The sequence below is a fragment of the Marmota monax genome, unplaced genomic scaffold (genome assembly GCF_021218885.2).
Source record: "Marmota monax isolate L192 unplaced genomic scaffold, Marmota_monax_Labrador192_F-V1.1 WCK01_AAM20220418_F8-fsc00023, whole genome shotgun sequence".
Lineage (NCBI taxonomy): Eukaryota > Metazoa > Chordata > Mammalia > Rodentia > Sciuridae > Marmota > Marmota monax.
This window is the reverse complement of record NW_026692907.1, coordinates 11,245,179-11,271,336: the sequence shown is the minus strand read 5'-3', so window position 1 is coordinate 11,271,336 and position 26,158 is coordinate 11,245,179.

The following is a 26,158-nucleotide window of genomic DNA, read 5'->3' as shown; positions in this document are numbered from 1 at the left end:
GAATAGGCTCAGGGTTTTGGGGAAACCAAGGTAGCTAGGGCTCTTAGGGCAGAATCCAAGAGAGGAGATTGCTGCAGAGATCTCTAGAGGGTCCCCCCTTTATTGTTCAGTTGAGTATTAATCAAGACATGTGTAGGAGGAACTACCTGAAGTGAGAGCTTTTTAAAAATCCCAAACTCCCTATTGCTTTCTTTGAGCAGATCCATGTTTTGATTTAGGAAATGAACAAAAGCTCTAATAGTTAAAAAACAATATTTAAAGAATGTGAGTCAATAAATCTTCCTTTTTATTATGAAGCTAGTTCTGTTTGGATTTCTGTCTCTTGCAACCAAAGACTCTCAACCAATACCCCCTATAATTGTACTTTTTTGTATGTGTGTGTGGTGCTGGTGATTGAACCCAGGGCTTTATGCATGTAAGGCAAGCACTCTACCAACTGAGTTAACCCCAGCCCACAATTTTACTTCTTAGAGTTTATCTTCAGGAGTTAATAAAGTCTTCCAAAGATGTTGGTTATGAAAATATTTATCATTTTAATGTTTATAAATGTAAAAAATCAGAACAAAAATTTTCTATACAAATTATAAATTTACTTAATAAAATACTATATGGTAACTATCATGATATTTTAGTATCTTATTTGTTGACACAGAAATATATTCAAGATGTATTAATGAATATATGTATGTGTATGGTCTAGAAAGCTATATCTCAAAAACTATATCTCTCTGGTTAATAGTTTTAGGGATTTTAAAAAAAATTATCTGGTTTTTTCTGATTATTCTATAACAAATTGCTTTTTTCTTTGTTTCTTTTGGAGCTTCTGTGTTTGATCTAAGGTCTACCTCTTGTTTCTAATGTATTTGTGAAGCAAAGAAGATTGACACACTTTTAGCCAGGTGAATAATTCATTTCTTTGCTCAGATTACAAACTCCACTTACTTTCCCAAACCCTTTTCAAGATCTCTAATCAGTGCAGTTTTACTACCTTAAGACAACTGTACACACTGTACAAGTACTACAAGCACCAAAGCAACTGCTAAGTAGATGGCCACTTTCTCACTAATATCCTATAGGAGATTGTATAGTAAGATGTTATATAGTTGAAGATGTATGTTCAATAAAATGGGGCCGGAGAAGTTTTAAACTTTGACTAAAGCACATGGAAGCAGCTCAGTTGTTCAAGCTTAGAAATGTGTCCCAGTGTCTGGCTGATCTAATGCTTTGGCAAATACTGAAAGTGACCTATGTCCCTAGGGGACACATATTATGCCTAACAATTCGATGTCCCAGATTTCCAAAAAAGACCTGATTTCTTTCTTTCTTTGTTTTTCCATAACAAAGGTCATTCCTTTATTGGATTTTGACTTTTAAATCCTGGAAGATTTTTTCCTATAAATGAGCTCATATATTTGAATTTTAAAATTTCTTAAAAACTTTTGCTAGATTAAAAATCTCAATTTTTAATTTAGAAAAGAATTGATGATATTTGCTTTCTTCCTTTTAACTCTTGAACTACGGTTAGAAAAATTAATCTTCAGGAAGGGTAATGTGATACTGGTCATCACAGAGATCAGGGAGAGATATGAATATTGTCAAAATAAAAATGTAATTGGGGCTCAAACTTTGATAATCACAAGAAACTACAACCTTGAATTCCCAATTTGCATCAAAAGTATGCCTGATCTTGATTTCTAGTCCCAAAAGTAAAATGAACTAGTATTTAAACGAGGCTCAGTCAATGTCCTGTGGCTGTCATATTCTTATTTCTCAAATGGAATTTTAAAAAGTGATCTTAGAGCTTTGTTGGTTGTTTTGAGGATTAAATGAAATAGTGAATGAATAAGGAACTTGAAGAGTACTTGTTCATTTTTGCCAAAGAGTCTATTGTTAAAATAAAATCTTACTACTAGATAGGTTGAGAAGGGCTGGGGAGAAGGAAGATGGAGGGAAGTTAGATAATGGGTACCAAAACAGTTAAATAGAAGGAACAAGTTACAGTGTTCCATAGTACAATGGATGACTATAGTTCACAATAACTTTTTATATGTCTTGGGAAGAACTAGAAGAACAGAGGTTAAGGCTCCAAATATAAAGAAATGATAAAGACGGAAATGTTAACGACCCTAAGTTGATCAATATGGTCTGTATACATGTGTTGAAATACCAAACCATACCCTCTAAATAGAGGCAATTGTTACGTGTTAGATAAAAAAATAAAACGAAATTTCATTATGGAAGAAAAGCAGCACGTCCTACAAATTTACTGTTATTCTTGCTTCTTCTTATGTTTATTAGAGAAAAAATAGGACAAGAAAAAAAGAGTAAGAATCACCAACAGTACCACTGCATAGAGAATTGTTAATAAACTACAGTTTTCCAGACCCTAAATACAGTCTACAAAAACTTTAATCAGCAGAATGAAATCTCATCTTTGAACTTTTCCCAGCTCCCATGAAATCTCTGCATGGGGCTGGGGAAGGTGAGATTCTGGGCCAAGAGTCAATGAGAAGAAGGCAAATGCCATCAAATCTAAGAGGCAATGAGACACATGACTAGAAAGAGGAGACAAAGCCCAGAAGCTGCTGGATAAATGATTAAGGAGCCAGACTGGAGTAAGCCTGGAGAGTCTTGGGATTGGCAATAACTGGCAACAAGAATGGCATTGCTGGAACTTAGTCTTTTTTTAAAAAAGAAATTATTCTAATTAGGTATATATGACAGCAGAATGCATTTTGATTCATTGCACATAATTGCAGCACAACTTTTCATTTCTCTGGTTGTACACAATGTAGCATTGCCACATATGTGCAGTCTTACATGTACCTAGGGTAATGATGTCTATCTCATTCCACCATCTTTGGAGCTTGTTCTTTATTGGCTCACATCAGTCAGCTCTTGGTTCAATCGGTTCAATCAGAGTGGTTTAAAGATTCAGGGTTGTTAAAATAATTAACTTAGGAAGTGGCTGTGTTGTTAGAATTATGAGACTGCAGTTGTGACTGTTTAGGTTAAAAGTTTGGGTGGCTGTAAAAATGTTAAATACTTTGATTGAAAAGACAAAAAAGAAATAAGATTTTGTACTTTTTCATTTAATTGGAATGCTTGCAAGTCTGTAAATACGATACTTGTAAATTTAAAGCATTAAGCATTTACAAGTGAATAATACATACTCTCGTTAAAAAAAAAAAAAGAATGAAGCTGAAATAAATTCCCTAAAGTTTAAAGAGAGGGGGATTAGAATGAGTATTTTGTAATACTCCCTCCAAGTGAAGAGAAGGGTATCAATCACAAGAAAATATGCTAGGACCCCAATAAATCGTTTTTCTACATCTATACTTTAAAAATAGCTGAAAACAAACAACAACAACAAGATACAAGGAGCTAGGGATTGAGTGCAGGCTTATCTGTGTGAGGCCCTGTGTTCAACCCCAGTATCCCCCCTGCCCCAAGGGCCCCAATGGCCCAAAATATGATTCTAATTATTGGATCAAAAACATTTGTCTTGGAACTTTTGACCTATGCATGAAAAGGTTCAAAACCTTCCTGAAACATCTGATTATTGTTCTAAATCCTCCAGTAATTTCCTCCACATCCTTAGCTATTCTTTACTCCAGCAAATGCTTCCTGATCCATCCAGGTTGGGCTCAATGCCCCTCCTATGTATTCCCAGCACCCTATTATAGACTTCTATGTGTTGCATTTGTGTTGAAATTACTTATACCATTTCTTTTTGAGTAAACTGTTAAGTTTCTGCATGAAAACTCTCCATAAACCCCAGAGATTGAGTTCCCCTATTATATGTCTACAATTCGCTATGGTTTTCCTTCATAATGCTCATGGGTATGATTATTTCTGTAATGGGGTTGGCAATTACCACCCTCAGTCCTACAAAACCATTAGGGCTGAGTCTTTCTTTACATACCGTCAGTTTCCTCACAGCATTCCATTGATTTTCAAAAGATGACTTGAGAAAAAAAGGAAAATGAATGCTGATTGTTCCTTCATTTAAAGCAAAAATTTATATTCGTAAAGAGTTTTAAAATAAGGCTTGTAATAAAAAAGCAGTATACCATTTCTCCTTTTCTACCCCCAATCCCCACTAAAAGGCATCATTTATATTTTTTTTAATTGTACTGTTTCTGTTAGTATAGGTTTCTGTCTTCCTAAAGAACATTTTTTAAATTTGTTGTTTTTAAATATGTTTGACAGTAGGATGTATTTTGACATATTGTACATACATGGGTGTAACCCTTTACAATTTTGATGTCATTCTTGTGGTTGAAAGGAACATTCTTGTATTGTTGTGATTTGGAGATTGCTGTTTTATATCCTTGGCTTCCTCCTGTGGAGCATGGAGATTAAGTTTACAATTCACCCCTTCCCCACTATGTACATATCTCATAAATTCTTCTACTCCATGTCTCCTTGTATGATTATATGATTCTACAACTCTTGGTTAACTCAATGTGACCAGACAGGGAACAATGATTACATTTCCTTTCTTGTAATTTTTTTTTCAGAACTGATAATCATCACTCTTTATCATTTGCTTAGTTTTCTACACACCCAATAACTAATTCATCCCAAAGCATTCCTCCAGTATTAATAACTTTTCTTAATGTTCAGATACATCAGATTGTTTCTTCTATTTATTCATGTTGGGTCAACGCCCCTCTTCAAGCACTCTGTTTTCCTGCCCCAACACGAACAAGTTGCTTTCTAGAAATAGATATAGGAGTTACTCTGGTATCACCTTCATGCTTAGCCTGGGGATTCCCTTCTTCTCCTAGGGCTGCATCTCCCATTTTCTGCATCCTATCTCTTTCTAATTTTTGCTTTGTGGAGCACATCTTCCAGGGGTTCTTGAGAATGTTCAGAACAATTTTAAGCATGAACATCTGCAAGTGCCTCATTCTATCATCACATTTGAATGAAAGTTTTGCTGAATATAGAAGTTGAAGCCCTTTTCCTTGGAATTCTGGACATGGTTCCATTGTCTTCTTACATGAAACATTGCTGCTCAAGAGTCAATTCCTTTGTAATTCTAGTTCTTTGAGGCCTCTTTCCACCCTGCTATTTTTTGGAAATGGTTAGGAGTCCTTTTTGTCCCTAGTAAATAAAATTTCTCAGAAGGTGCTTTGGTATAAGGTGCCTTGGCATCTTTTCAGATCTATTGTGTAGATCATTTGTAGGTCCTCTCTGTAAAGTCTTTGCTTAGCATCTAGACGGCATCTTAAGTAACAGTCACCATTTTAAGAAAAATTTCACTTTCACACCCAAGGGCATTTCTGAGAAAGGCTCATCATTCCCTCACAGCAACCCCACCCCTAACCTTCTACTATAGGACCTAATCCCTGAGCCTAATTAGGAGCCTAATCCCTGAGCTCTAATCCCTTAGCCTCTAATCCCTGAGCCTGTCCCATAAAAGTCCTGAACCCCAAGCCTGTTTTGGCTCTCTCTGTCTATGGAGAGATGGCCTTTCTTTGTTAGCTCTGACAAATAAAGGCTCGTGTGTATCTCTGTCTGGTCTCTGTCTTTCATTTCTTGCTTGCTTGTCTCCCAGTTCTTGCTTTCCTTTCACTCTCACTCTAGAAAGTCATGTCTTTCAGTTGAGGGAAATTTTCCTGAATTTGAGAGTCACTTCCCCTTTATTTTCTTTATTGTTTCCTTTATTATTTAGATGCTAAACTAAGTTTTCAATTTTCTTTTTGGTTTTCCATCTCTTTTTCACTTTCATTTTATTTTTGATTCTATTTCTAAAAGGTTTCCCCAAAAGTTATCTTTTTATTCCACCACTTCCTTAGGGGTGTGTGTGTGTGTGTGTGTGTGTGTGTGTGTGTGAGAGAGAGAGAGAGAGAGAGAAATTCACTTCACAGAATGGATCACCTCATTACTACCTCCCCTTTCTTGAAAATTTTATTTTAACATGACCAGTATACCACTACAAGAATGGGAAGTTGGGGCTGGGGCTGTAGCTCAGTGGCAGAGCACTTGCCTAGCATTGTGAGGCACTGAGTTCCATCCTTAGCACCACATATAAATAAACAAATAAAATTGCCACAACATGTGACTAAATCAGTCAGGGTCACTCCAGGTGAATTGGGTTGGGATGAAATAATCACACAGAGATAGTGAAAATACCTTTTTCTTGGGGCATTTCAGTGGCTCCTCGGCCCCAGCTCCCACAAAGGAAGCAAGAGATGCAGACAAAAGAGAGAGGGAGCAAGTTCTGAAGCCCTATTTATTAAGGGGAGCCATTCGATAGAAAATTCCATCCAAAAAAGTTAGAAGGAACAAGAAGGCAGCCCACTCCATTGGGTAATTCCCACTCCCAAAGCCTCACTCCCTTACTGAGCAGAGATGGGGATCCACCTGCTTCCCCAGTAGGGAAGCCAGTCTTCACATTTCCATTGCTCAAAGCTAGGGGGCGCACAACTCCTTTGTGGCAGCTCACGACATAAAATAAAAGTAATCTGTTCATCTACTATACAAAAAAGAAAAAAAAAGAACGGGAAGTTGTACTCCATGTATGTATAATATGTCAAAATATGCTGTCATGAATAACTAAAAAGAAAAAATTAAAAAAAAAATTATTTTAACAGCTTACCTCCTCTCTAAGTTGAGATTTGAATTTTCCCTAGACTGAAACATTTGTTCCCATTTATTCACCTGCTTTCATGTTATTGTGTTGTCTCCTTTCTCATTCTCTAGGTCCTTCTTGGTTATGTCTTTTCTGGAGTCAGTTTACTAAGATTTCAGAAAGACCTTGTAGTGAATGCATACATTGGATCTACCGTGTGATTAGACTTTAGTGGTTTGTTGTTTTGTACTCACAATAGCAGTCAGATTTCTTCTCAAAGCAGTATGGATACCTCTGAGCTACTTGCAAAAAGTAAAAGTACAGAAAAGAGAAAATGTAAATGTTAATATTCAAGATTTTATAACATTAGTACTGGAGCCAGCTCCTATTGGGTCACAAGAGTAGATGGTTTTATTTTCAGAAATTTTGTGAGTCAGATGTTAAAAGATTATTAAAAATTAAATAAATTCACCATGCTCATTACAATTTACAATGAAATAAATTATATTGATTGGGATTGTAGCTCCATGGTAGAATGCTTGCCTCTCACACCTGAGGCACTGGATTTGAACCTCAGCACCACATAAAAATAAATAAAATAAAGGTATTGTGTCCATCTCTCTCTTTCTCTCTCTCGCTCTCTCGCTCTCTCTCTCTATATATATATATAGAGAGAGAGCGAGAGAGCGAGAGAGAGAAAGGTAATAAATACTCAAAACTCATCACTTCCTAATTATTTTGGTGAATTTACTAATATCTATATTCTTTTTTTAAAAAAATATTTTTTAGTTGTGGATGGACTCAATACCTTTTTAAATTTTACTTATATTATTTTTTATGTGGTGCTGAGGATCGAACTCAGTGCCTCACACATGCTAGAAAATCCTCTACCACTGAGCCACAACTCCAGCCCCTAATATCTATATTCTTAAGGTTAGTTACATCCACAGTATCTTTATAGTGGAACTATTAGACAATGGTGTGCCTTATCTCTTCCCAGTTTATTTTTAGAGAAGCCATATTTGTAGCTTAAAAGTGGCAATGGTGGGAATGCATTGACAGACAGGTGAGCTCTGCTTTTTCTTTTTCTTTTTTCATTTTCATTTTATACTTTAACTTAAATGAAAATGTCAACTAACATTCACTGACATACCACACTCATTTGTCAGTTGTAACCACAGGTTGGCCATAGATGCCAGAGTTCAGTAAAAACCAATGAAATCATTCCATGAGAATCAATTGGTCATAATGATTTTACAACAAAGATTATTTTATATATTATTATTTTGTGCATTTATATTAGTAAACTATGGTACACACTGGCACATGTTTATTCGATTTTGTTGCTGTTGTTGTTATTTATTTTTTGAGAACAGGTTGCTAAACCCTTATCAATACAACACTGACTATGATCATCTCCATACTATAAATTACCTGAGTGTGAGTGCAATAATCCCATGATTGTTTCTATTTGATTCCCCAAGACTCATAGTTTCTATTACTCAGCAGTTACCTCATAAATATTTATTGAATGAGTAAAGCTCAGAAACCCTGCCTCTTTAATTTTTATGTCAGAGAATTAGCACTTGTGCCTGATACAGATTAAGTTCCGAAAAAAAAGTGTTTGCTGACCTGAACTTAACTTGAATAATAGCCTCCTAATTCAGAAAACAATCCTGTGACAATCAAACACACATCACCAAAAAGAGTGAGATGGTTTATTTTTTCAGGCCCAAGGCAGATAGTCACATGCCTGCTTTCGTGGTTGCTTTGTAAGTTAAGTCACTTGTTTCAGGAAGTCCAAGGAGAAAGTCAGATGTCTTTCTTCCTAAAACAGTGCCCTATTCATTAGATTTTCTGTTTCTCACATGTTCCAGCATTTTCTGACACTAATGTTGAATAGGAGAGCTAGTTACTTGCTTTATGGCTGCAAGATTTTTATTTAAGAAAAATGACAGAGTCTAGAAGAATCAAATAAGAAACTACCAATGTTTACTTTTTAATTAGCACACACTATACTTATTATAAAAACTAGATTTAATACAAGTAAGTTTGCTTTACAACTCTATATGGTAAGAATTATCCTTATATAATGAAGATATTGAGAGTGAGAGCTTTGTGAATTTGCCTAAAGCATACAATTGTTTAATAGCAAGACTATGGATTCAAACTAGTTCTACCTTGAGACAAATCCCAGTATAATTTAATTGGACAGTGTTTCTAAAATATTGGCTGTTTATACACCATTATTTAGGAGTTGACTATTGTCTGCATGCCAATTATATTATCATTTACTTCCTATTTTCCTTGGACTTCTTTTGTTATTATTTAGCCAAACCTTAGACAATAACATCCATGGAATTTATGGATTGACATACTCAATATTGTCCTAATACATATTAAAATAGAAGCATAATTATTAAAATTAAACATTTTTGTTTGCTTACCACCAAAATGACCTTGAGTATAATCAGAAATACATACACTTCCTAAGGCAAATAGTGCTTCCTGTAATGCTGCAGATTTAACTTGTACAAGGGTGGGGACAAGTATGATGGTCATATTTGTTGTCCTGCCTTCAGTTTAAAGGAAATAAATCAACTTATTTTGGAAGGAGCCTGACTCATGCTTCCTGAGCAAATTCCCATTACACCAAACAAGGAGGTTTACAAAACCTTCTTTCTTGGTCATTAAAACCTTCCAAGCAACTGAATTGGAATTAAACTTGGCAAAGATTACTAAATGCCACCAGTGTTAGACAATTGAGGGTTTCTGCAGCAAGAACAGAATTCAAGAAAAATAAAACCAAATTGTTGGAAAGCACCTACGCTGAGAGGCATGCAGGATTCAAAATTCTAAGAAAAGCTTCCTTGCATCTGTGCTGCCCCAGCTGGAGTTGACAGAATTGTTTCTATTCTTTCCTGTAAGTGTGTAGGGGGAGGAAGTAGTTGAATTGTCATTCTTGGCTTTTGAGTGGGAAGAATAATACAGCATTATCAGAGAAAATGGCCAAGGGGAAAAAGGGAGGGGGCAATATTTTTTTGAACTGCCGTAAAACTAAATTCATATTTCTGTGAAAAAAAAAACCTGGATTTGGTTTAATAGATAATATGGAATGTTTTCTAACATAATTAAAAGGAAAAAATAGAAGAGCCTCAGAAACTATAATAGAAAAGACCACAGTGGTAAACAATATAAATTAATTTTTTTAAAGTTTGTGAAATATAAATGTCTACATTGGACTGGAGGGTGCAGCTCAGAATACTTGCCTGACATGTGCGAGGCCCTGGGTTCAATCCTTGGCACTGGAAAAAATAATCTACTTTTGGCTTTTTAATATATCTCCTTTACAATGTCTTCAAGTCCCTTCACAAAACAGTTCCCTACCACATAGCCAATCCTCTTCTACCTACAAATGTTTTTGGGCATCCTGTGCCCCAATTAGCCTAAATCCAGGGTCACTAGCATGAATTTCATCTACATCTGGTCTTTAAGTAGATTATAATTTACAAACTTTAGAATTGCTGCCCTTTTAGTTTTTAAAATGAAAGATTCCAGATAGGATTTAGAACTAGTCTTGTTTTTCTTGAGGAAATGGAATCTTTTACAATAATTAGGACTTCATGATTGAGTGTGTGTTTTCATCTTGCCTTGGCCAACTGTGCGGTTAGTAACCTCGGTGACAAATGAAATGACTTCTAGTTGCTGAGGAATCATCATAAAAGAATGTGAGATAATTTCCCCCTCTGTCTTGGAATAGGATAGCTAGGACTTTGTATTCTGTTTGGTGAGGTCTAGGCTTCTTCACTGAGTTAAGAAAACATTTTTTTTTTTTAATGTAGGGTCCTGGAGACTTGCTGGATTGACCTTCAGGAGAAAATCTTCCAGAGTTAAAAGAGAAGGGGCTGGGTTACAGATGATTTGTAGAGTAGGAAAAAGGGCAGTCATAGGTCCTCCCACTGTGGGGATCAATACTGGGCTTCCTCAAAGGACTAGAAGTAGCAGGAGTTTTGAGGGACATGGGTTTGCATGCATCTGAACCCTAAGCTGCAGCCTTTCCTCTTGAGTGAAGTCCCAGTTGCTGAATTTGACCAGGAGGGAGATGTTATCTTTACCTTTGAATGGTTTACAACAATAATGTGGACAATGTGCATCTCATCAGCAAGGAAATGGTTAAGGACTCTCTTCACACCCCTCTCTATTGGTGTTCTCAAATTATGTAAGTTTCTTTTATGAAGGATAAGGTAGAGCCCTCTAAAGATTACAGGTTAAATTATCACTTTAATAGGCTCAATGGATTTAATTTAACCTAGGAAAATAATGAAATGTGACATCTTCTACACTTTAATTGTACTAGCTATCTATTGCTGTGTAACAATATTATCATGAACTGAATGGTTTAAAAAAGTATTTGTTGTCTCATAATTTCTCTGAGTTGTAAATCTGGGCATGACTTAACTTAATCCTCTGCTTCAGAGTCTCTCATAAGACTTTAGTCACATGTCAGTCGAGGATGGGGTTTCACGGAGGAAGGCCCTCTTTCCAAGCTTGCATGCTGTGAGCAGCATCTACTTTCTTGTAGGATGTTCGACAGAGACCCTCAGGTTGTCCACAGTAGAATGGAGGCAGCCTTCAATTCCCTGTTACGTAGGTCTTTGCTTATGGTGACTTGCTTCATCAGAGCACCGGTGAATCAATAGAATCCACTAGCAAGATCAAAGTTACAATCTTACATTATGCAATCATGTACAGACATAACATCATCTTTGTCATGTTCCATTGGTTAGAAGCAAGCCACTGGTCCCATATACATTCAAAGAGAGGTGCATACATGAGGGCATAAATAGTAAGGACTGAGGATAATGTGGGGCCATCTTTGTATTTATGACATAAATTATCAAATAATTTTATACTGGTTAATATTAAGAAGTTTGTGGGGAAAAAGTGTAATTTAAATGCAATAATTTATCAAGAACTATGCAATGTTTTGAACAACCAACAATAAAAATTAAAAAAATAAAAAATAAAAATAATTGCAATAATTTACAATGGTTATCATGTTAGTGTCCCAGAAGAATGGGGAGGTGAAGTTCCAAGACTTGGTTTTTGGGTCCTGATGAAAGAAAATTTAAAGACAGACATGAAAAGTCAAGCGAGAGAATTTTATTATAAGAGAAGGCAAAGTAAGGCTCAAGCGAAGAGCAGGGGGTCTGGGGGAATGGGTTGTCTCTGAGCAGAGAACGTCAAGGGAAATAATGCTGCTTCCAAAATTATTGCTGTTTGATGTTCTCCAGAATTGCATTCTGCCTTCTGCAGTCTTTACTAATCAGATGTTTGTCTCCTTCACATAGGACAGGGGAGTTTTTGACCCTAGTTGGTCCTCTCTGGAATTGTTTCGGTGGCTATCCTATTTGGGGGGCTTCATGTGTATGTCAATCCTGTGTTAACATGGGTTAATGGCTGGACAAAATTTACTTTAATGTGCCTGTGCTGATAAGGAAATTTCTCTTCTGAAATACATTGAGAAACCCCTATGGCCACAAATCCTAACTTTAGGATGACCCCTACTGATCCTGTCAGGAGTTAGTCCCATTGATCTTTCTTTCTTGAAATATTTCTTGATTGGCTCTATTCATTTCCACCTGTTCATTCTCAAGGTATGTGTGCCTTATTTTTCTATAAGTTAATTTGATTATTCATTTGCCTTAAAAGTAATTTAAAGAAAACCCATGATCCTGACATGTTATTGGTTTGCATTCCATTTCTCATAGTACTTCCTAACATTAGTATTCACCTTTTTCTCAGCCTATTTTCTTCTTTCATTTATAATTTACTACTATTTTTCATGTCTCTTAAACTTCTCAAATCTTTTGCAAAAAGAGGTGGATAGGGGCTACGAATGTGACTCAGTGATAGAGTGCTTGCCCGGCATGTGTGAGACCCTGGGTTGATTCCCAGCACCACAAAAAGGTAAAAAGGAAAAGAAATAATGTACTTAATAAATAATAAGTAAATAAAATAAGTGTACTTAAAATACTTAGTATGGAGGAAGATGGCCGCTGCGTGCGGGGGTTGCTGAAGTGCTGAGCGTGGTGCTCAAAGCAGCGGCTTTAATAGAGATTTCGCACAGTCTGTTAAAGCTCCTTTCACCGTTAATCTGTAGTGGACCACTTTGCCAAGGAGCAGGAAGAACAAAGAAATCGAAAAAGAGACGCTTGGCTGCTCAGAGCCGCGGGCGCTTTGCTCCCATCTGCTTCCTCTTTTGCTTCGCTCCGGGCGGAGAAGCTGAATGTGTAATCAGCAGTGGATTGTAAGTACCCGAGGCAAAGAAAGCTCAGTGCGACCCGCCTTTTTTTTTTTTCTTTTTTCTTTTTGAATATTTTTTATACAGGGAGAGTTTGTGGATTGGGATTGCTGGCGGGGCTGTGGTTTCTGTGCCGAAAATCCACTCCGCGGGAGCCGCCATTTGCTTTCTGCTTGCTGTCTTGATGGCTCTGTATACACTGTCCGGCAGCCGCACCTAGAGGTTGGAGCTGGGCTGCGTGCCGAGCCCTGTCCTCCGAAGGCTGGACTGCAGCCTCGAGCGTCTCTGTGGCCTGTTTGCCGCTGCACCTTCGGGCAGAGCCTGCTCTGGGGTCGTTCTGCACCCCCCTGCCAGGGGACCCGTGCTCCGGAGGAGGGGGACGGAGAGCCGCGGCGGCAGCCGCTTGGGCCCCTGGGGCCTGGCACCGGGCTGAAGAGCTGTGGAGGCCAGGGCGGCTCTGCTACGGTCGCAGACAAGCGCGGACGCTCGTCAGCGCGGCCCAGAGTTTCATTCCTAGAAATCTGGACTGGAAACAGAAGCAGCAGTTTGTATAATCCCAAGAACTTGCTTATACCAGGAAGCTGTAAGGGCAACATGAATATCACTGAGGAGATGTAACATGGTGGCAGGCGCAGAGAGATCAAGTCTCTGACATCTTCAACTGCGCAGGCATAGGGAGCCGTAAACTGTCTAAATGCTGTTTGCTCAGGATCACTAGGCAATGCTGAGCTGACGTGGATCTGGGGTGTACAGGCTGGGCCCCTCAGAACACACACACAGAGCCCGAATCGGAGGCAATTAAGCTCCGGTTCGCCTGCTTCGTGTGACTCAGCACTAACGATCCCGCTGAAATAATTGGCCGGCCCTTAGGAACTTACAGAGGTAAAAGCCAACCGAGCCTTCATAGGCAGTGGCCACAGGACTGAAACGGGGATTGGGAGAGACAGTCAGGACCCACCCGTTGCATTGGTCATCCGGCAAAGGGAACAAACGGTCACCATTTGCATGGGATATCACCATGGCAGAGAAATGGCGTCACGGGCGGAGGAGATAACTGCATTGAAACCAGCGCGACAGGTGTGTAATCCCCTAGCCATCTCTCTCCACACAGCGGGGAAACCTTAAGGGCCACTCCCAGCTCTCCTGTGAACGCAATAGCCAGACCGAGGGAATCAGGAGTGGCGCGGGACTCGCGGCGCGGAACTCCCGGCTACCGCTCCCACCAGTGCTGACAACTGAGGTCTCTTGCACCAGCTACCGGGGGCGTGGCTACAGGAGGGCAAGCAAATTCGCTGGGGGATCTCAGCCCCAAGCTCTACAAACTTAGGGTCTGAGGGAGGCAAACAGGGAGAGTGAGCCCAGGTGTTCATGAAAACAGGGCTCCCAGGAGCAGCAGACCTGGCGTGTAGCCAGTATTGTGGTGAGCGCCACAGGTGAGCACGGCCTGGCTTGAGGAAACACAAGACAAGGCCCTAGACACTCAGGATTGGAGACCCGCCCAGTCTAGGAGAAAGAGCTGCTGCACAGTGAATGGTTCCCACCTATTGAGAGGAGAAGCTTGGCCCAGTGGGCACAGCTCCACCTACTGGAAGAGAAGTTAATAGAACTCTAGGACTGCATTTATTATTATTATCATTTTTTTTCTTTTCTTTTTCTTTTTTTTCTTTTCTTTTTTTTTCTTCTTTTTCTTTCATTTTCAATTTTTATTTGTTGTTGTTCTTTAATTTTTTTTCAATGTTTCTATTTTTTTAATTTTTTTTATTTTATTATTATTATTTTTTTAATTTTAATTTTAATTTTTTATTATCACTATTATTTTTGTTAAAATTTTTTTTTGTCTTTTCTTTCTTTCTTTATTATCTAATCTTTGTTATTCTTGTTTCTTTTGTCTTTTCATTTCTTTTCAATCTTCTTATTCCCCCTTCCTTGAATTCTACCTGCCTACTCTCATTCTCTTTAGTGACTTCTTCCCTTCCCTTCTAATATCTTTCCTCTCAAGCATCAAATAAATCTATAAGAGTAAACAGTAACTCAGCAGTCAAACGGAACAAGAAGTAACATGAGCAGCATAAAAAAGCAAGGAAGAAAAGGAGTACAAACAATGAAGGACAGCCTAAATATTCAGGAGGACCTAGAGTCAGCAGAAAAATGGTCATATAAAGAACTCAAGGAATACCTTAGACAGATGGAATGGAACCTTAAAGAAGATACGAGACAGCAAATCCAAACAGTGAAAGAACACTTTGAAAATGAATTACATAGACAGATAAAAGAAGAAGTTAAGCATCTTTATCAGGAGATTGAGATTATAAAAAAAAACCAAACAATAATTCTAGAAATGAAGGAAACGATAAACCAAATTAAAAACTCAATTGAGAGTATCACTAACAGAGTGGAGCAAGTAGAAGCCAGAACATCAGATAATGAAGACAAAATATATCATCTTGAAAAGAGCCTAGCCAACTCAGAAAGGCTGGTTAAAAACCACGAGAAAAACATCCAAGAGATATGGGATAACATAAAGAAACCAAACCTACGAGTCATCGGGATAGAAGAAGGTACAGAGATTCAAGCCAAGGGAATGAGTAACCTGCTGAAAGAAATAATTACAGAAAACTTTCCAGAAATAAAAAAGGAAACGGATATACAAATTGTAGATGCATACAGGACACCGAGCACACAAAATCACAGTAGACCAATGCCAAGACACATTGTTATGAAGATATCCAATATACAGAACAAAGAGAAAATACTAAAAGCTACAAGAGAAAGGAGGCAGATTACATTCAGGGGTAAACCAATAAGGTTAACAACGGATTTTTCATCACAGACGCTGAAAGCGAGAAGATCCTGGAACAACGTATTTCAAACACTGAAAGACAATGGATGCCAACCAAGAATTCTGTATCCAGCAAAATTAAGCTTCAGGTACGATAACAAAATAAAAATCTTTCATGATAAACAAAAGCTAAAAGAATTTGCAGCCAGAAAACCAGCACTGCAAAGCATCTTGAGCAAAACACTACACGAGGAAGAAATGAAAAACAATAACCAAAACCATCAGTGGGAAGTGCCTCTATAAAGACAGAGGGCGGGGGGAAAGCTAACCATGGAGAAACAAACTAAATTAAAAAAAAAAAAAAGAAGATAAATAATCAAACATGGCTGGAAGTACAAACCATATATCAATAGTAACTCTAAACATTAATGGCTTAAACTCTCCAATAAAGCGACATAGGCTGGTAACATGGATTAAAAAAACAAATCCAACAATATGCTGCCTCCAGGAGACACATCTGATTGGAAAAGACATACACAGGCTGAAGGTGAAAGGTTGGGAAAAAATATACCATGCACACGGTCCTCGTAAGCAAGCAGGGGTGGCCATCCTCATATCGAATAAAATTGACTTCAAGACTAAATTAATCAAAAGGGATAAGGAAGGACATTATATACTGTTAAAAGGAACCATTCACCAACAATACATAACAATTATCAATATTTATGCACCAAATAATGGTGCTGCGACATTCATAAAACAAATTCTCCTCAAGTTCAAGAATCAAATACACCACAACACAATAATTATGGGTGACTTCAACACACCTCTCTCACCATTGGACAGATCCTCCAAACAAAAGCTGAATAAAGAAACTATAGAACTCAATATCACAATCAACAACCTAGACTTAACTGACATATATAGAATATATCAACCATCATCAAGTGGATATACTTTTTTCTCAGCAGCACATGGATCCTCCTCAAAAATAGACCATATATTATGCCATAGGGCAACCCTCAGTAAATATACAGGGGTGGAGATAATACCATGCATTTTATCTGATCATAATGGAATGAAACTGGAAATCAATGATAAAAGACGGAAGGAAAAATCCTACATCACATGGAAAATGAACAATATGTTACTGAATGATCAATGGGTTACAGAAGACATAAAGGAAGAAATCAAAAAATTCTTAGAGATAAATGAAAATACAGACACAACATATCGGAATCTATGGGACACAATGAAAGCAGTTTTAAGAGGGAAATTCATCGCTTGGAGGTCATTCCTCAAAAAAAGGAAAAACCAACAAATAAATGAGCTCACACTTCATCTCAAAGCCCTAGAAAAGGAAGAGCAAAACAACAGCAAATGTAGCAGAAGGCAAGAAATAATTAAAATCAGAGCGGAAATCAATGAAATTGAAACAAAAGAAACTATTGAAAAAATTAACAAAACTAAAAGTTGGTTCTTTGAAAAAATAAATAAGATCGACAGACCCTTAGCCATGCTAACGAAGAGAAGAAGAGAGAGAACTCAAATCACTAACATACGGGATGAAAAAGGCAATATCACAACAGACACTACAGAAATACAGAAGACAATTAGAAATTATTTTGAAAACCTATATTCCAATAAAATAGAAGATAGTGAAGACATTGATAAATTCCTTAAGTCATATGATTTGCCCAGACTGAGTCAGGAGGATACTCACAACTTAAACAGACCAATAACAATAGATGAAATAGAAGAAGCAATCAAAAGACTTCCAACCAAGAAAAGCCCAGGACCGGATGGGTATACAGCGGAGTTTTACAAAACCTTTAAGGAAGAATTAATACCAATACTTTTCAAGTTATTTCAGGAAATAGAAAAAGAAGGAGCTCTGCCAAATTCATTCTATGAGGCCAACATCACCCTGATTCCGAAACCAGACAAAGACACCTCAAAGAAAGAAAACTACAGACCAATATCTCTGATGAACATAGATGCAAAAATCCTCAATAAAATTCTGGCGAATCGGATACAAAGGCACATCAAAAAAATTGTGCACCATGATCAAGTAGGATTCATCCCTGGGATGCAAGGATGGTTCAATATACGGAAATCAATAAATGTTATTCACCACATCAATAGACTTAAAAATAAGAACCATATGATCATCTCAATAGACGCAGAAAAAGCATTCGACAAAGTACAGCATCCCTTTATGTTCAAAACATTAGAAAAACTAGGGATAACAGGAACTTACCTCGACATTGTAAAAGCAATCTATGCTAAGCCTCAGGCTAGCATCATTCTCAATGGAGAAAAATTGAAGGCAGTCCCCCTAAAATCTGGAACAAGACAGGGATGCCCTCTATCACCACTTCTATTCAATATAGTTCTCGAAACACTGGCCAGAGCAATTAGACAGACAAAAGAAATTAAAGGCATAAAAATAGGAAAGGAAGAACTTAAATTATCACTATTTGCAGATGACATGATTCTATACCTAGAAGACCCCAAAGGGTCTACAAAAAAACTACTAGAACTAATAAATGAATTCAGCAAAGTGGCAGGATATAAAATCAACACGCATAAATCAAAGGCATTTCTGTATATCAGCGACAAAACTTCTGAAATGGAAATGAGGAAAAACACTCCATTCACAATATCCTCAAAAAAAAATAAAATACTTGGGAATCAACCTAACAAAAGAGGTGAAAGAATTATATAATGAAAACTACAAAACCCTAAAAAGAGAAGTAGAAGAAGATCTTAGAAGATGGAAAAATATACCCTGTTCATGGATAGGCAGAACTAACATCATCAAAATGGCGATATTACCAAAAGTTCTCTATAGGTTTAATGCAATGCCAATCAAAATCCCAACGGCATTTCTTGTAGAAATGGATAAAGCAATCATGAAATTCATATGGAAAAATAAAAGACCCAGAATAGCAAAAGCAATTCTAAGCAGGAAGTGCGAATCAGGCGGTATAGCGATACCAGACTTAAAACTATATTACAGAGCAATAGTAACAAAAACAGCATGGTACTGGTACCAAAACAGGAGGGTGGACCAATGGTACAGAATAGAGGACACAGAGACTAATCCACAAAGCTACAACTATCTTATATTTGATAAAGGAGCTAAAAGCATGCAATGGAGGGAGGATAGCATCTTCAACAAATGGTGCTGGGAAAACTGGAAATCCATATGCAACAAAATGAAACTGAATCCCCTCCTCTCACCATGCACAAAAGTTAACTCAAAGTGGATCAAGGAGCTAGATATCAAATCAGAGACTCTGCGTCTGATAGAAGAAAAAGTTGGCTCCGATCTACATATTGTAGGGTCGGGCTCCAAATTCCTTAATAGGACACCCATAGCACAAAAGTTGATAACAAAAATCAACAAATGGGACTTACTTAAACTGAAAAGTTTTCTCTCAGCAAGAGAAACAATAAAAGAGGTAAATAGGGAGCCTACATCATGGGAACAAATTTTTACTCCTCACACTTCAGATAGAGCCCTAATATCCAGAGTATACAAAGAACTCAAAAAATTAAACAATAAGAAAACAAATAACCCAATCAACAAATGGGCCAAAGACCTGAACAGACACTTCTCAGAGGAGGATATACAATCAATCAACAGGTACATGAAAAAATGCTCACCATCTCTAGCAGTCAGAGAAATGCAAATCAAAACCACCCTAAGATACCATCTCACTCCAGTAAGATTGGCAGCCATTATGAAGTCAAACAACAACAAGTGCTGGCGAGGATGTGGGGAAAAGGGTACTCTTGTACATTGCTGGTGGGACTGCAAACTGGTGCGGCCAATCTGGAAAACAGTATGGAGACTCCTGGGAAAGCTGGGAATGGAACCACCATTTGACCCAGCTATTGCCCTTCTTGGACTTTTCCCTGAAGACCTTAAAAGAGCGTACTACAGGGATACTGCTACATCGATGTTCATAGCAGCACAATTCACAATTGCTAGACTGTGGAACCAACCCAGATGCCCTTCAATAGATGAATGGATAAAAAAAATGTGGCATTTATACACCATGGAGTATTACGCAGCACTAAAAAATGACAAAATCATAGAATTTGCAGGGAAATGGATGGCACTAGAGCAGATTATGCTTAGTGAAGCTAGCCAATCCCTAAAAAACAAATACCAAATGTCTTCTTTGATATAATGAGAGCAACTAAGAACAGAGCAGGGAGGAAGAGCAGGAAGAAAAGATCAACATTAAACAGATACATGAGGTGGGATGGAAAGGGAGAGAAAAGGGAAATTGCATGGTAATGGAGGGAGACCCTCATTGTTATACAAAATTACATATAAGAGGTTGTGAGGGGAATGGGAAAATAAACAAGGAGAGATATGAATTACAGTGGATGGGGTAGAGAGAGAAGATGGGGGGGGGATGGTAGAGGATAGGAAAGGTAGCAGAATACAACAGTTACTAATAGGGCATTATGTAAAAATGTGGATGTGTAACCGATGTGATTCTGCAATCTGTATTTGGGGTAAAATTGGGAGTTCATAACCAACTTGAATCTAATGTATGAAATATGATATGTCAAGAGCTTTATAATGTTTTGAACAACCAATAAAAAAAATTAAAAAAAAAAAAAGAATGAGATCCTAATTAGAATAAGTTACACTCCATGTGTATATGTTAAAATACATTCTATGTGTGTATCTAAAAAAGAACAAATGAAAAAAAATGGCAGAAGTAAAAAAAAAATAAATAAATAAAAAAATAAAATAAAATACTTAGTATGAAAATAACACTTTTATTAAAAGGAGAAGATAGGTTCTATAGTATTTATATTTACTAAAATGGAGAAAAAACAAATTTCTACTAAATAGTTATGAAGGATATTTCTGTGATTTTCAACTTTACTCATAGTAAGAAATGTAAATTAAAACTCACTGGTATACAACATACATCAGATTAGCAAAAATTTGAAACCTCTCATGGTGAGGCTTGAGGAAAAAATAGATAAAAAACTAATAAATCTTATTATGTTAGATATTGATAGATACTTTGAAGAAAATTAAAGTAGGACAAAGTTAGAGTGACAGTATTTTTATTTTTATATAGGGTGGTCTAAATGGCACTTCAGAGAAGAAATTGGTGCAAAAACTTAAAGAAGCTGAGCCTTCAAGTATTTAAAGAAAAAAGTGTTCCAGGAAAATACAAAGCTAAAAAACAGGAAAAGTTCATAAACTTTAAAGAATAGGAAGAAGGTTTGAACAGCTGAGGTATAATAATAAAGAATAATGGTGAGAAATCAGCAGGAGAGGCAGCCAGGGGTCAGATTGAATAGGGCTCTGAGGACCACAGCAAAAAGCTGTTTGCTCTGTAAACCAAATCCACTTGTGACTTGAGAGCAATCATTATGGTTGCTAAAGAGAATGAGGGTAGGGAGGGGAATTGGGCAAGAGAGGAGGCGAAGAAACCAATTAATGAGAAGACTATATCATATAAAAACTGTCATTTTGGACAAGTTGCTTAATATCTCTGGTAGCACTTTCCTCATCTGAAAAATGGGAATGATAACTCATTCATTCAAATACATTTGCTGAAGCAGTTACTATGCGAACAGGACAAAAAAGATAGCCATCTGTCTAAACTGAGCCTGTATGTACCCTTATCTCATATTCCCTTCTTCATTAAAAATAATAATAATCAGTTTACAGTCTTTTTTTTTTTAAACAGTTCCAGGAATTGAACCCGGGGCTTCAAGCATGCTAAGTGACTAGTCTTTCACTGAATCACACACCCAGTTTATCACTGTAATATATAGCATTGTCCCAGACTATGAATAGTTTCCCACAATCAGCAATGTGATTCATTCAAAATGGATTATTGGAAAATATTGTGACTTTGGGGAAGCTCGTTCTTGTCATCTCACTTCATTTTGTGCTTTTCTCTTTTCTTTTTAGGGGTTTCGTTGACATTTCCCTTTGAGGCATATTCTGGGTCAGGAAAGTTTTCCAACTGCCCTGTCTGTCCATAATACCGGCCCTGTGTCCAACCCACACCAACTCCTGGGCCTCTGAGAGGTTAGTCTTCCCTCACCACAGCATGTAATAACTATTTCCATTTCCTTTTCTTCCCATGCTAATTTCTCTCCAGGCAGCATACGTGGCCCTTCTGACTCTGAAAACCCAAATTATGGAGTATTTTAGAGAGAGCTCTCCACCCTCTCTAAAAATCTCCCTTCCTTTAATACACCTCTTTCTGTTATATTCACATGTTGCTATAGATAGTTGTCCCATTTAAGGTCTCACAGTGGACTCCAATGACTCAAAACAACCAAGTAAAGCTAAGAATCCAGCCTGTAAAACACTTCCTCAATAGTCTGACATGAAACAAAGATAATCACACTCAGGCATTTAACCCAGGCCCAGGAGTCCACGGAAGTTAATTGTTTGGTGATTTCCTGTACTTGAAGCACAAATGCTTCCTTTTCCAATAATAGGCTCACTAAAGCCTCAGTCAATGCAATGAAATTAGGGACTTCGAGGGCAGCCTGTATTCAGGTAATGCAGTGGTAATTTAGGAGGAGAGGTTTACAGGATTGAAATGTGGTTTATAAAGAAACTACAGGTCCTCTCTCAGTTTGGGGATTCTTGATTATGTTTCTGAGTACTTCTGGAGGGGTGGTGACTCTCCTACCAATGATTCCTTGATTTGATTGCACTCCGTGGAGTTTGAAGCCTAAATCTTTCAAAGGAGAAAAGGGTGGGTGTAGAAGGTATGCAAGCATAAGCTACCAAGGAGTCCGAACTCCTAGGCTTAATACAAAGATCCTTCATCAATTGGCTCTTGACTACCAAGCCAGCATTTCCTCCCCTGTAGAGACCCTGTGTTCCAACCACACTAAATTATTCTACATTTCTCAAAACACTCCTTGCTTTTCCACGCCTCCCTTTCTCTCCACCTGCCTGGGAATGTCCTTCTTTGACTCTCTGCCTGATTGACTACTAGTCACACTTTAAGACCAAGATGACATCATTTATTAGCCGTGTCCCCTTTTTTCTATTCCTAAAATTACTACTACAGCTCAGGGCCTCAGAATTTTTTGGCCGGATGGCTTCCAACAACACATTCTTCAGATCTCTGGTGTTGAACCCCTTCAAATCCTTCTTCCATCCATTAGACAGAACAATTTACCTAAAACAATTTGATCATCTTATCACCTTCTCAAATTCTATTTTTGGGGGGAAGGGGGATTTATTGGGAATTGAACTCAGAACCTATGCATGCTAGGCAAATGCTTTACCATGGAGCTATATCTCCAGCCCTTTACTTTTTTTTTAACACAATACCTTTATTTTATTTATTTATATATGGTGCTAAGGATCAAACTCCGAGCCTCGCAAGTGCTAGGCGAGCACTTTACTGCAGAGCCAAACCTCAACCCATCTAGCCCTTCATATTTTTTATTATGAGATAGGGAGTCACTAAGTTGCCTAGACTGGCCTCAAACTTGTAATCCTACTGCCTCAGACTTCTGAGAAGCTGAGATTTCAAGGTGTGTACCTCCGCACCAGTGTTACTGCTATTGACCGGTGAGGAGTACTTGCTTCCCCAATGTTGAAGAATAACACCAGAGAAGCACGCCAAGGCAAGGTCAGAGTGGAAAATTAGAAGTTTATTAAAGGACAGCAGAAAAGACTTCTCCTGGAGGAAGAAGGGGACCCAAGAGATGGAATCCATTGAAGTGCGAATGTGTTCCACTTTTTATAGTTTTCAGTGATGGAATGTAGGTGGGAAGGCCCGAAGGGTTGGGACACAGGTGGGCCAAAGAAGTAATCTGGGCACTTCGGAGTCAGCATCTTCAAGTTTGCTGTTCATTAACACTTCTTTGGGATGGGCTATCTTCATGTTTGCTGGGGGCTGTTCATTAACTCTTCTTTGGGCTTTTTCCTAGACTTCATTAACATTTCGAGAGTTGCTCAACTTTTCTGGGAATTCATTCTCAACATGGCCTCCATTTTAGATTTCACTCAATATTAGACCCTATTTACCTAACTACACTGACTACCTAACTTTAAATCTGGCTTCACCAGGCCCCACTTGAATTCTTAAAGTTTTTCTCTTAACTAGAATATAAGATCATTAAAATCTCACACTCTAGTTAAGAAGGTAATTTTTGATCTTCCTCCAGCCCATCTCTGCCATTTCATCTTTCATCCGATGTTGCCTGCTAGTTTTCCTCTAGTGAAACCAAATTGCATGAGCCTTCCTCCATATACATCTTCTCTCCCTGTTTCATTTCCAGATTATTTCTCTTTATGTCTGCTTAAGTTTTTCTCCAGGAAACACTACCAATTGCACCCCTAAAATGTATGGTAATATCCTATAAATAGGATATACATTTTGGGAATGCATATTCCTAAACGTATATATTATAGGAATACTTTCTATATACAAATGTGCATAATACCCTTTATATGATCACTATTTTCTGCATTTACTATGTTAACTTATATTTTAACTTTTCTTTATTTCAAATGAGATTATTGCATTCTTAGGGCTTGGGCCAGGTGTGCGATCCTCAATGTTACTGTGTGATACACCGTAAGCTCCATAAAATATGTTTTCAATGAAGAAACAAAAGATTCATCAAAGTTATGTACATTTTTTTGCATGTCAACCATATTGCATGTCAATAAAGTGGTTTTTAAAAGAGGCAAACTAACACACAATTTCAAAAAAGAAATAAAAGGAACATTAGAATTATTTCCCTCCGTACACATATTTCCACAGCCAGGGGTTTATTTGGGTTAATAAGCTCTTCCTTAATTCTTTTTTTTTTCAAAGAGAGAATTTTTTTAATATTTATTTTTTAGTTTTCAGTGAACACAACATCTTTATTTTATTTTTATGTGGTGCTGAGAATCAAACCCAGCGCCCCATGCATGCCAGGCGAGCACGCTACCCTTTGAGCCACATCCCCTGCCCGTCTTCCTTAATTCTTAAAGAGGTATTAAAACCATCACTCATTCACATGTCATTGTGAATTACTTCCATCTGCTGAATACTGGGTTCAGATCAATAGGAATAGAGAGTTTAATCTATCTATCTATCCACACATATATAAAGATATTTATACATATGTTTATAAATATAAATAAATATATTTCTCTACTACATTGAATAGAAGCCAATGTAGAGAGGGTGGAGAGAGCCCAGTATATTTTGAAATATATTGAATATGTTTCTCAGTCTCCTTGCAGTTAGAAACTTGTAATCAGATAACGTTTGTACTGGACTTTGTGAAGGATAAAGAGATTAAAAAGCAGGCAATACTCAGGCCGGCAAGAGTGAGGCAGGTGCATCCAGACACCCAGGAAACAGTATTAGAGGTTCTGTTGGCAGGGTCCATGTCCCACATTAGTCAGTGTACAGGCAGTGACATTTCCCTGGTAGAGTTCTGCAATCTGATTTGGGTACTGCTCTTTCAAGACTGGTTCTTCCAATTTTCAGGAGATTCTGTGAAATACCTAAGGTTCCTTTCCTTCCTTCTTTCCTCCCTCCCTCCCTTTCTTTCTTTCCTTCTTTCTTCCTCCTTTCCAATTAAGTTTTAATGAACAAATTATAATTGTGTATATTTATGGAGTACAATGTGATGTTTTGATCTATGTACATATTAAATAAAACTTCAAGCTAATTAACATATTTGTCACCTCAACAACTTATCATTTTTTGTAGTGAGAATATGAAAAATCTATTTTAACAATTTCAAATTTTACAATACATTATTATTACCATGCAGCACAATAGATTGCTAAAAGTTATTCCTCCAGTCTAAATGAAACTTTGTACCCTTTGTTCAACATATTCTGTTTCTCCATTTCTTCCCCTCATCCCTAGCCTCTGGTAGCCCACCTTTTTCTGAGCTCATCATTTTTATATTCCACGTGCAGTGAAATTTTGCAAAATTTGTCTGTTCCCTGCTTATTTCATTTGGCATATTGTCCTCCAGTTACTTTTATTTTATCACAAATGACAGAATCTTCTTATATGTTAAGCTCTGTATAGTAGGTAGATTAGATAAATATATAGATAGATAGATATTTCCCCATTTTCTCTGTCTTTTCATCCACTGATGGACACTTAGGTAATTTCCATATCTTGGCTCTTGTGAATAATGTTGCAATGAACTTGGGAATGTGGAGTCTCTTTAATGCATTAATTTCAGTTCCTTTTGATACACAATCAGGCCAGATGCGGTGGCGCAGGTCTGTAATCCTAGCCACCTGGGAGGCTGAGGCAGGAGGATCACAAGTTTGAGACCAGTCTCAGCAATTTAGTGAGGCCCTAAGCAACTTAGTAAGACACTTTCTCAAAATAAAAAATAAAAAGTATTGGGTATGTGGTCGGTAGTAAAGTGACTCTGGGTTCAATCCACATTAAAAAAAAAAGCTGGATACATGGCCAGAGAGAGATTGCTGGATCATAAC